Source organism: Rhineura floridana, chromosome 3 (assembly GCF_030035675.1).
Source record: "Rhineura floridana isolate rRhiFlo1 chromosome 3, rRhiFlo1.hap2, whole genome shotgun sequence".
In the NCBI taxonomy this organism is placed as follows: Eukaryota; Metazoa; Chordata; class Lepidosauria; order Squamata; family Rhineuridae; genus Rhineura; species Rhineura floridana.
The window spans coordinates 191,931,972-191,939,798 of NC_084482.1; positions in this window are offsets into that span (position 1 = coordinate 191,931,972).

Here is a 7,827-nt window from a genome sequence, read left to right on the forward strand (position 1 = left end):
ACCCCAATTGAAATGCATCTAGAAATCAGTTTCATCCAAGAGATCCTGGATCTGGCCTGCTCTCTTAGATGAAACCAATTTTCTAGATGCCTGGAGGACTGAGAATCTGACCAAACAATATTATGATTATTCTCAGTACCATAGCATGCATTCCTATATTGATTTCATCTTGTTATCAAAAGCCCTTATGCCAACTATACGTAAAGTGTGTATAGAAACTGTGAGAATGTCCGGTCACTCACCAGTGTCAGTTCAATTAAACTTATTAGACCACCAATTGAGACCCTACTTGTGGCATGTCAATAGTGTTCCAAGCTAAACTATATCTATATACATAACAATGTATGCCCCTACCCCGTCACATAGTTGTTTGCTTCATCACACACAGGTGGCACTATGAACTGCAGCATGACTGAACCATGCTGGACTCAAGGTGGGGCAAGACTGAGCAGAAAGGAGGAGGGCAGGCAGGCAGTGGCAGACTGGCATACCCACTGACCTGCTTCATGGCTCCAGGCCATGGGGTGGGAGCGAGACTAGTAAGCAGCCTAGGTGCACTGTGTGGTAGAGGCAATGGTGGCAGCAACAGCAGCAATGGCAGCCTGGCCAGGAGGCTGGTGAACAACATAGTCAGGGTGGTGACCTCGGCATGCTGCGCAGTGGCAGTGTTTGTCGAGGGTGGTGGTGGTACAGGGCAGCAGTGGAGGCAGTGACACAAGAACAGGAGAGGAGCATGAGCAGCTGGTGGCTGGTGCATGCCAACTTCTGGAGATAGTGGGGATATTGCGAGTAGAGGTTGGCAAGTGGGGTGCCTGGAGGTGGTTTGTGAGTGTTGTGAGTGGTTTGGGGGTGCTGGAGTGGTTTGGGAATGACTAAGGGGGTGCTTGGTGATTTAGGAGTGCCTGAAGGTACTGGGGTGGTTTGGGAGTGCCTGGGGAATGCTGGGGTGGTTGGGAGTGTCTTAGGAGTGCATGAGGGATGCTGGGGGATTGGGGAGTGCCTGGGGTTTGTTGGGAGGTTGGGAATGCCAGGAGGGTACAGGAGGGTTGGGAGTGCCGGTTGGAGCTCCTAGTATAAGTAAAGAATTACAGACAGCACTAGAAAATTATTTTAAAGAAAATAATACATCTGATATAATTACTAGGGTTATGTAACCAATTTGTCCAAATCCCAAACTGAAGCAGCCCTAGTAAGTACACATGTAATAAGGGATATCATGAAAATGGAAATCAGAGGGAATGCATAAAGGAAATGGCACAATTCAACAACAAAAAAGCATCTAAACAAGAACCATGGGGGGGGGAATAAAGAATTAGAAATAAGACACAAATCCAAGAGATCAAAAGTAGTATTTAAAGAACTCAACTAAAAAGGAAGGAGTTTGAGATACTGGAATTTGATAACATAGCAATGGAATTGTTATACCAAGGTTGGTAATAAAAGGCTTCTAGGTCAATACCTGAAGAAACGGAATTGTGATCATTAATCATGGGTGACAATGACTATATGATACTGAACAAATGGCCAATATATTTGCAGGCTTTTTTGAAAATATATACAGGTCCCAGGAGCCATCCCTCCATGGGATGGATAATTATTTGCAAGAAGTGGACATACAGCCCATTGCTAAACAGCATAAAAATGTATTAAATAGCACCCACCAATGTGAACATTTACTTGGATATCTTAATGATTTTTTAAATCTCAGATGAGTTTATCTTTCAAGGAATAGAACAATGAATCCTTCATACAAAATGTTTATTTTCTTACATTTATATCCCACCTTTCTTCCAATTATGGAACACAAAGTGATATTCACATGGTTCCAGGTGGAAGCCTATGCAAGTGATGGGGAATTCTGGGATTAGTTGGATGGGGGGCCTTAAGGAAATCGAAAACAGAGGCATGCAGCAAAGGTAGGCCTTTACTGGTTAAGTGCACATGGTCAGTCTCCCATGATGTTTGGTGGAGCTCTGCAACGTGGCACTGCTTGCATAGGGTTTTTATACATTTTAGAACAAAGACATTAGCATATCCAAGGGGTTATATATGAGTATTACATAGCTGTTACATAGTTATTACCTAGTGGTTATGCTGTCTACATTAACTTCTAGCCAATCAGGTATTTCTCAGTAATTCTAATACCAGCACATTTCAGCTATGAGCTATCTACATTGCAATGTTATTTGGTCCCAGGCCTTGAAGAGCTGGGATGTTCTGTACAGGTTCTGTTCTACATTTATCTTATCTTTGGAGTAAAAACATACCAGGTACCATGGATACAGGCAGAGAGGCCAGTTCCAAGGAGACAGCACCAAAGCGAGAATGAGAGGATTTTTAGCTGAGAGAATGAGGGAGTTTTTATAGTAGAAAATATTAGAAAAATTCTATAAAGAAATATATTTGTAAATAAAAACAATCCTCCTTCAGCTCCCTCCTTTGAAGCTAGATAAAATACTAGCTTCACACAATGTCACATTCTATTTTGTTCTTTCTCATCCATTCTGCCTCTGTAACATTCATGCAAATACCCTGAGTATCAGGCAGCCACTTGGTTTGTGATAAAGCCTGCTGTTCACACAACATTAGGATAGTCACATTGCTCCCTGGTGTAGTCCTAGTCATCAAAACATCAGATCCATAATTACATGGATTACATGTCCATGTAATCAGCAAAAGGTGTGATACCCATAACCATTGCAATTTTATTTAGTCCTGAATACTGTTTGGCCTGCCCCTCCAGGCACTCTTCAGATTCAGTAGTAGTCCAAACTTCTCCCACCTTCGTTGCAGTAGATGGAGATGCAGAAATAGAAGTCATAGAATTAACACAGTCCTAGCAGCGTATTAAAACAGTCTAGCAGCTAGCTGGTCTACCTGCAACCCCCCCCCCCTTTGAGCAGACTTTGCTCACACTGGCCTGTCCTTTCATGGCCTTAGGTTGTATGGATGAAGAGGTGGGTCAATCAAATCGCTGCTAGTGTTTGCACCCTGATACCCACTATCATCCAGAGTTTACAACTGGGTTTCTGCAAAAGAATCAGCCAGATTTGATGCCAACTCATCAGAGCAGGAGTTGTCCTCTATGAAGTCCTTGTGGTCGTCCCCAAGTGGACCAGGAATCTCTCTTGTAGCCCTTACCTGGGCAATCAAGCCTGGATCAAGGCTTTCCTTTGTGCAATTTTTCCCTAATAGGGTCTCCTCCTGGCCGGCGCTAGGCTCACTACCAGACTGTGGAGGCCTTTAGTCATGAGTTCAAAAGGAAAAACAGAAGCAGGAAGAAAGTTGTTAAAACAAAGAAGAGTGGAACCAACCAAAACCAGGAACAACGCCAGAAGTCCTCTACTCCTTCAGGGCTGAGATGTCGAGGGGCTAACTAGTGCTGTTACTGGAGTCCTCAGGTGCTGGTAGTGAAGTCTTCTTGCAGTGTGATGCGTGAATCCATGTCTGGAGTCCTTTACAGTAGTGTTCCAGGTCCAGCAGTACTGACTGAACCTAGATCAGCTTAGCAAGGTGGCAGCACCATGCGCCTTAAGATCATCTCCTGGGACCTCTTGTGCTTTTACACCAGTAGTTGTCAACCTTTTCTGACCTGGGACTCTCCTTTAACCCAAACATGCATTTAGAGACCCATTTCTTAATTTTTACCATATATTTGTATGGTGACAATGCTGCTGTTGTGACCCATCTTAGATCAGCCTGTGACCCAGTGGTGGATCCTGATCGACCAGTTGAAGACCAATGTTTTAGTTTTGCCTTAAAGCAGGGATGAGGAACCTGTGACCCTCCAGATGCTGTTGGACTACAAAGCACATCTTAGGCTGGTAGGAGTTGGCCTGAACAGAATCTGGAATTTAAGAAATTGAAAATGTTTCAAAATAACTGAATGGTCCTATGCATGTGCAGTTTGCCTGCATATGTGGGGGATTTGAGTCAGGTGTGCTTGGCAGACTGTGTGTGAAGAAACAGTTGAAGACAACTTGGGGGGTACAGGGCCTCCCTCAGAGGACCTAACATGGGCTAGTGGATCTGTTGATTAGAGATGTGCTAGAATGCTGCCCAATTCGGATTTGATACAGAATTTTTCATTAATTCACTTATTCTCTACCATTGCGGATCATACTGTATTTATATGAAACTATTTTCAAAAATTGATATTTTTAAATCCACCACCAAAATATTGATGTTTTGATATTTTTATCAATATTTCCTTTCATTTATTGATATTTCCTTTCAAAATGTCCATATTAATATAAATATTTTTTGTGAGGGGAAAAATGGATCAGTAAAAGCAATGGCTAGACAAAGAATGAACTAGCACCAGCCAATGGATCCCATCCCTACTATTAACATGTAGGAGTGACTCTTTGCCTCCTTCTATGCTGTTGTGGAAAAATGAGCAAGTATTACAAAAGCAAACACCATATGTCTCCTATGCTTTCTCATTCAAGGAAGTCAAATCCAGGTAGAGATTCCCCTTGGGGTGTCTTCACCACTCAAGAGAGCATGCTGTATGCAATAGAAATTATGTGAGCAACACGGTTATAGGGCATGTGCACAGTGCATGTTCACAGTATGCTGCTTCCTTCTGGGAAAAGGAAGAAGAAAAACCTCCCGCTCTTTGTCCTCCTAACCCCGGAATAATCTTTGTAGTAATTATTTTTTGGGTGTGGAGAGCATCAATAGTAGAATACCTATGATGAGGGAGCAGCCTTACCCAGGACTAGATCAGCAGTCTGCAAATATGTCTTTTGGGAGAAGATTAAAGGGGATAGGGTAAATTCCAGTTTTCATATCCAGGGTACGGACTGAAAGATCAGTCCATTTCAATTCTCTCAGTTCCTCATTTTTTCCAATCTGAAATCCAGGTTTCTGCAGCAATTTGAAGATTTTTATTTATTTATTTATTTATTTATTGCACTTTTAGACCGCCCTATAGCAACAGGCTCTCAGGGCAGTGTACAACAGAATAAAACCACATTTAAAAACCAGCGAATGTGGAATTACAGCATATAGATATAAAACATTAAAAACAGATTAAGACAAAATTAATAGAAATTACAATTAATTAACTAGAAAATTAGAATTAAAACTAAGATTAAAATGCCTGGGCAAAGAGGTAAGTCTTTACCTGGCGCCGAAAAGATATCAAAGAAGGCGCCAGGCGTATCTCGTCAGGGAGGGCATTCCATAATTTGGGGGCCACCACTGAGAAGGCCCTAGATCTCGTTATTGCTCTCCGGGCCTCCTTGTGAGTTGGGACCCGGAGAAGGGCCTTCGACGTCGAGCGCAGTGAACGGGTAGGTTCATAGCGGGAGAGGCGTTCCATCAGGTATTGCGGTCTGGTGCCGTTAAGGGCTTTATAGGTAAGAACCAACACTTTGAATCTGGCCCGGAAACGTATTGGTAGCCAGTGCAGTTGGGCCAGGACAGGTGTTATATGATCAGATCTTTTAGTCCGAGTAAGAACTCTGGCCACAGCATTCTGCACCAGCTGAAGTTTCCGAACCGTCTTCAAAGGTAACCCTACGTAGAGTGCATTACAGTAGTCCAATCTCGAGGTTACCAGAGCATGGATAACTGAGGCAAGGTTCTCCCTGTCCAGATAGGGTCGTAGTTGGGCTACCAGCCGAAGCTGGTAGAACGCATTCCGTGCCACCGAGGCTACCTGAGCCTCCAGAGACAGGAGCGGATCTAATAAGACCCCCTAAACTACGGACCTGCTCCTTTAGGGGGAGTGTAACCCCAGCTAGGGCAGGTCGGACATCAACCATCTGGGCAGAGGGGCCCCCCACCAACAGCATCTCAGTCTTGTCAGGATTGAGTCTCAGTTGATTAGCTCTCATCCAGACCATTATCGTGACCAGGCAGCGGTTTAGTACATTAACAGCCTCACCTGAAGAAGATGAAAAGGAGAAATAGAGCTGCGTATCATCAGCGTATTGCTGGAAACGCACTCCAAAACTCCTAATGACCTCACCCAGCAGCTTCATATAGATATTAAAGAGCATGGGGGACAGAACTGAGCCCTGCGGGACCCCATATTGGAGTACCCAGGGCCTCGAGTAATGCTCCCCAAGCACCACCTTCTGGAGACGGTTCTTGAGGTAGGAGCACAGCCACTGCCAAGCAGTGCCTCCCACTCCTAAATCCGCAAGTCGCCCCAGAAGGATACCATGGTTGATGGTATCAAAAGCCGCTGAGAGATCAAGGAGAACCAACAGAGTTACACTCCCTCTGTCCCTCTCCCGACAGAGGTCATCATACAGGGCGACCGAGGCCGTTTCTGTACCAAACCCCGGCCGAAAGCCCGATTGAAATGGGTCCAGATAATCAGTTTCATCCAAGAGAGCCTGGAGCTGGCGAGCGACCACGCGCTCTAGGACCTTGCCCAGAAAAGGAACATTTGCTACCGGTCTATAGTTGTCAAGATTGTCGGGGTCCAAGGAGGGCTTTTTTAGGAGCGGTCTCACCACCGCCTGCTTTAGGCAGAGTGGGACCACTCCCTCTCGTAAAGAGGCATTAATCACCTCCTTGGCCCAGCTGGCTGTTCCATTTCTGCTAGCTTTTATTAGCCACGAGGGGCAAGGATCCAGAGCAGAAGTGGTCGCCCGCACCTGTCCAAGCACCTTGTCCACATCCTCGAGCTGTACCAACTGAAATTCATCCAATAAAACAGGACAGGACTGTGCTCCGGACACCTCATTGGGTTCAGCTGCAACAATGTTGGAGTCAAGGTCCCGGCGGATGTTCATGATCTTGTCTTGGAAGTGTCTCGCAAACTCGTTACAGCGGGCTATTGATGGTATCATTGCGTCCTGAGGACCAGAATGTAAAAGTCCCCGGACAATTTTATAAAGTTCCGCTGGGCGGTTAAAAGATGACTGAATGGAGGCAGCAAAGTACTGCTTCTTTGCTGCTCTCACCGCCTTCACATAGAGTTTGGTAGAGGCCTTCACAAGTGTATGATTACAGGCGTCGGGAGTTCGTCTCCATCTGCACTCAAGCCGTCTCCTATCTTGCTTCATCACTCTTAGCTCCGAGGTATACCAAGGAGCCAATTGAGCTCTGCAGCGGAGAGGGCGCACTGGGGCGATCGCGTCAGCTGCCCGGCTCATTTCCGTATTCCACAGAGTGGCCAGGGTTTCGACAGGAGCGTCAGTTTTATCAGCCGGAAAACTCCCTAGAGCCTTTTGAAAACCCTCAGGATCCATCAGTCTCTGGGGACAGACCATCTTAATTGGTCCTCCACCCTTGCAGAGGGAAGAACACATTGTGAGTCTAAACCTCAATAGGCGGTGATCTGTCCATGACAAAGGAATAGATGTAAAATTCCTCACTCCCAGATCACCATCCCCTAATCTAGTGGCAAAAATCAAGTCTAGAGTGTGCCCCGATATATGTGTAGGGCCAGTAACAAATTGAGACAGCCCCATGGTTGTCATGGCGGTCATGAAGTCCTGAGCCGCTCCAGACAAAGCGGTCTCGGTATGAATGTTGAGATCCCCCAATACCAAGAGTTTGGGGGATCGCAACAGTAAATCCGAGACCACCTCTGTCAGCTCAGTTAGGGAAGCTGTTGGGCAGCAGGGTGGACGGTACACCAACAGTACTCCCAGTCTGTCTCGCTGACCCAACACAATATGAAGGCACTCCAGACCATTAGCCACATGGATAGGGTGCCTAACAAGAGGGATGAAACTTCTATAGACCACAGCGATTCCCCCTCCCCGACCCTCGGATCTACCCAGATGCTGGACCGAGTACCCAGGCGGGCACAACTGGGTGAGATTAATACCTCCCAGATCCCTCACCCAGGTCTCGGTA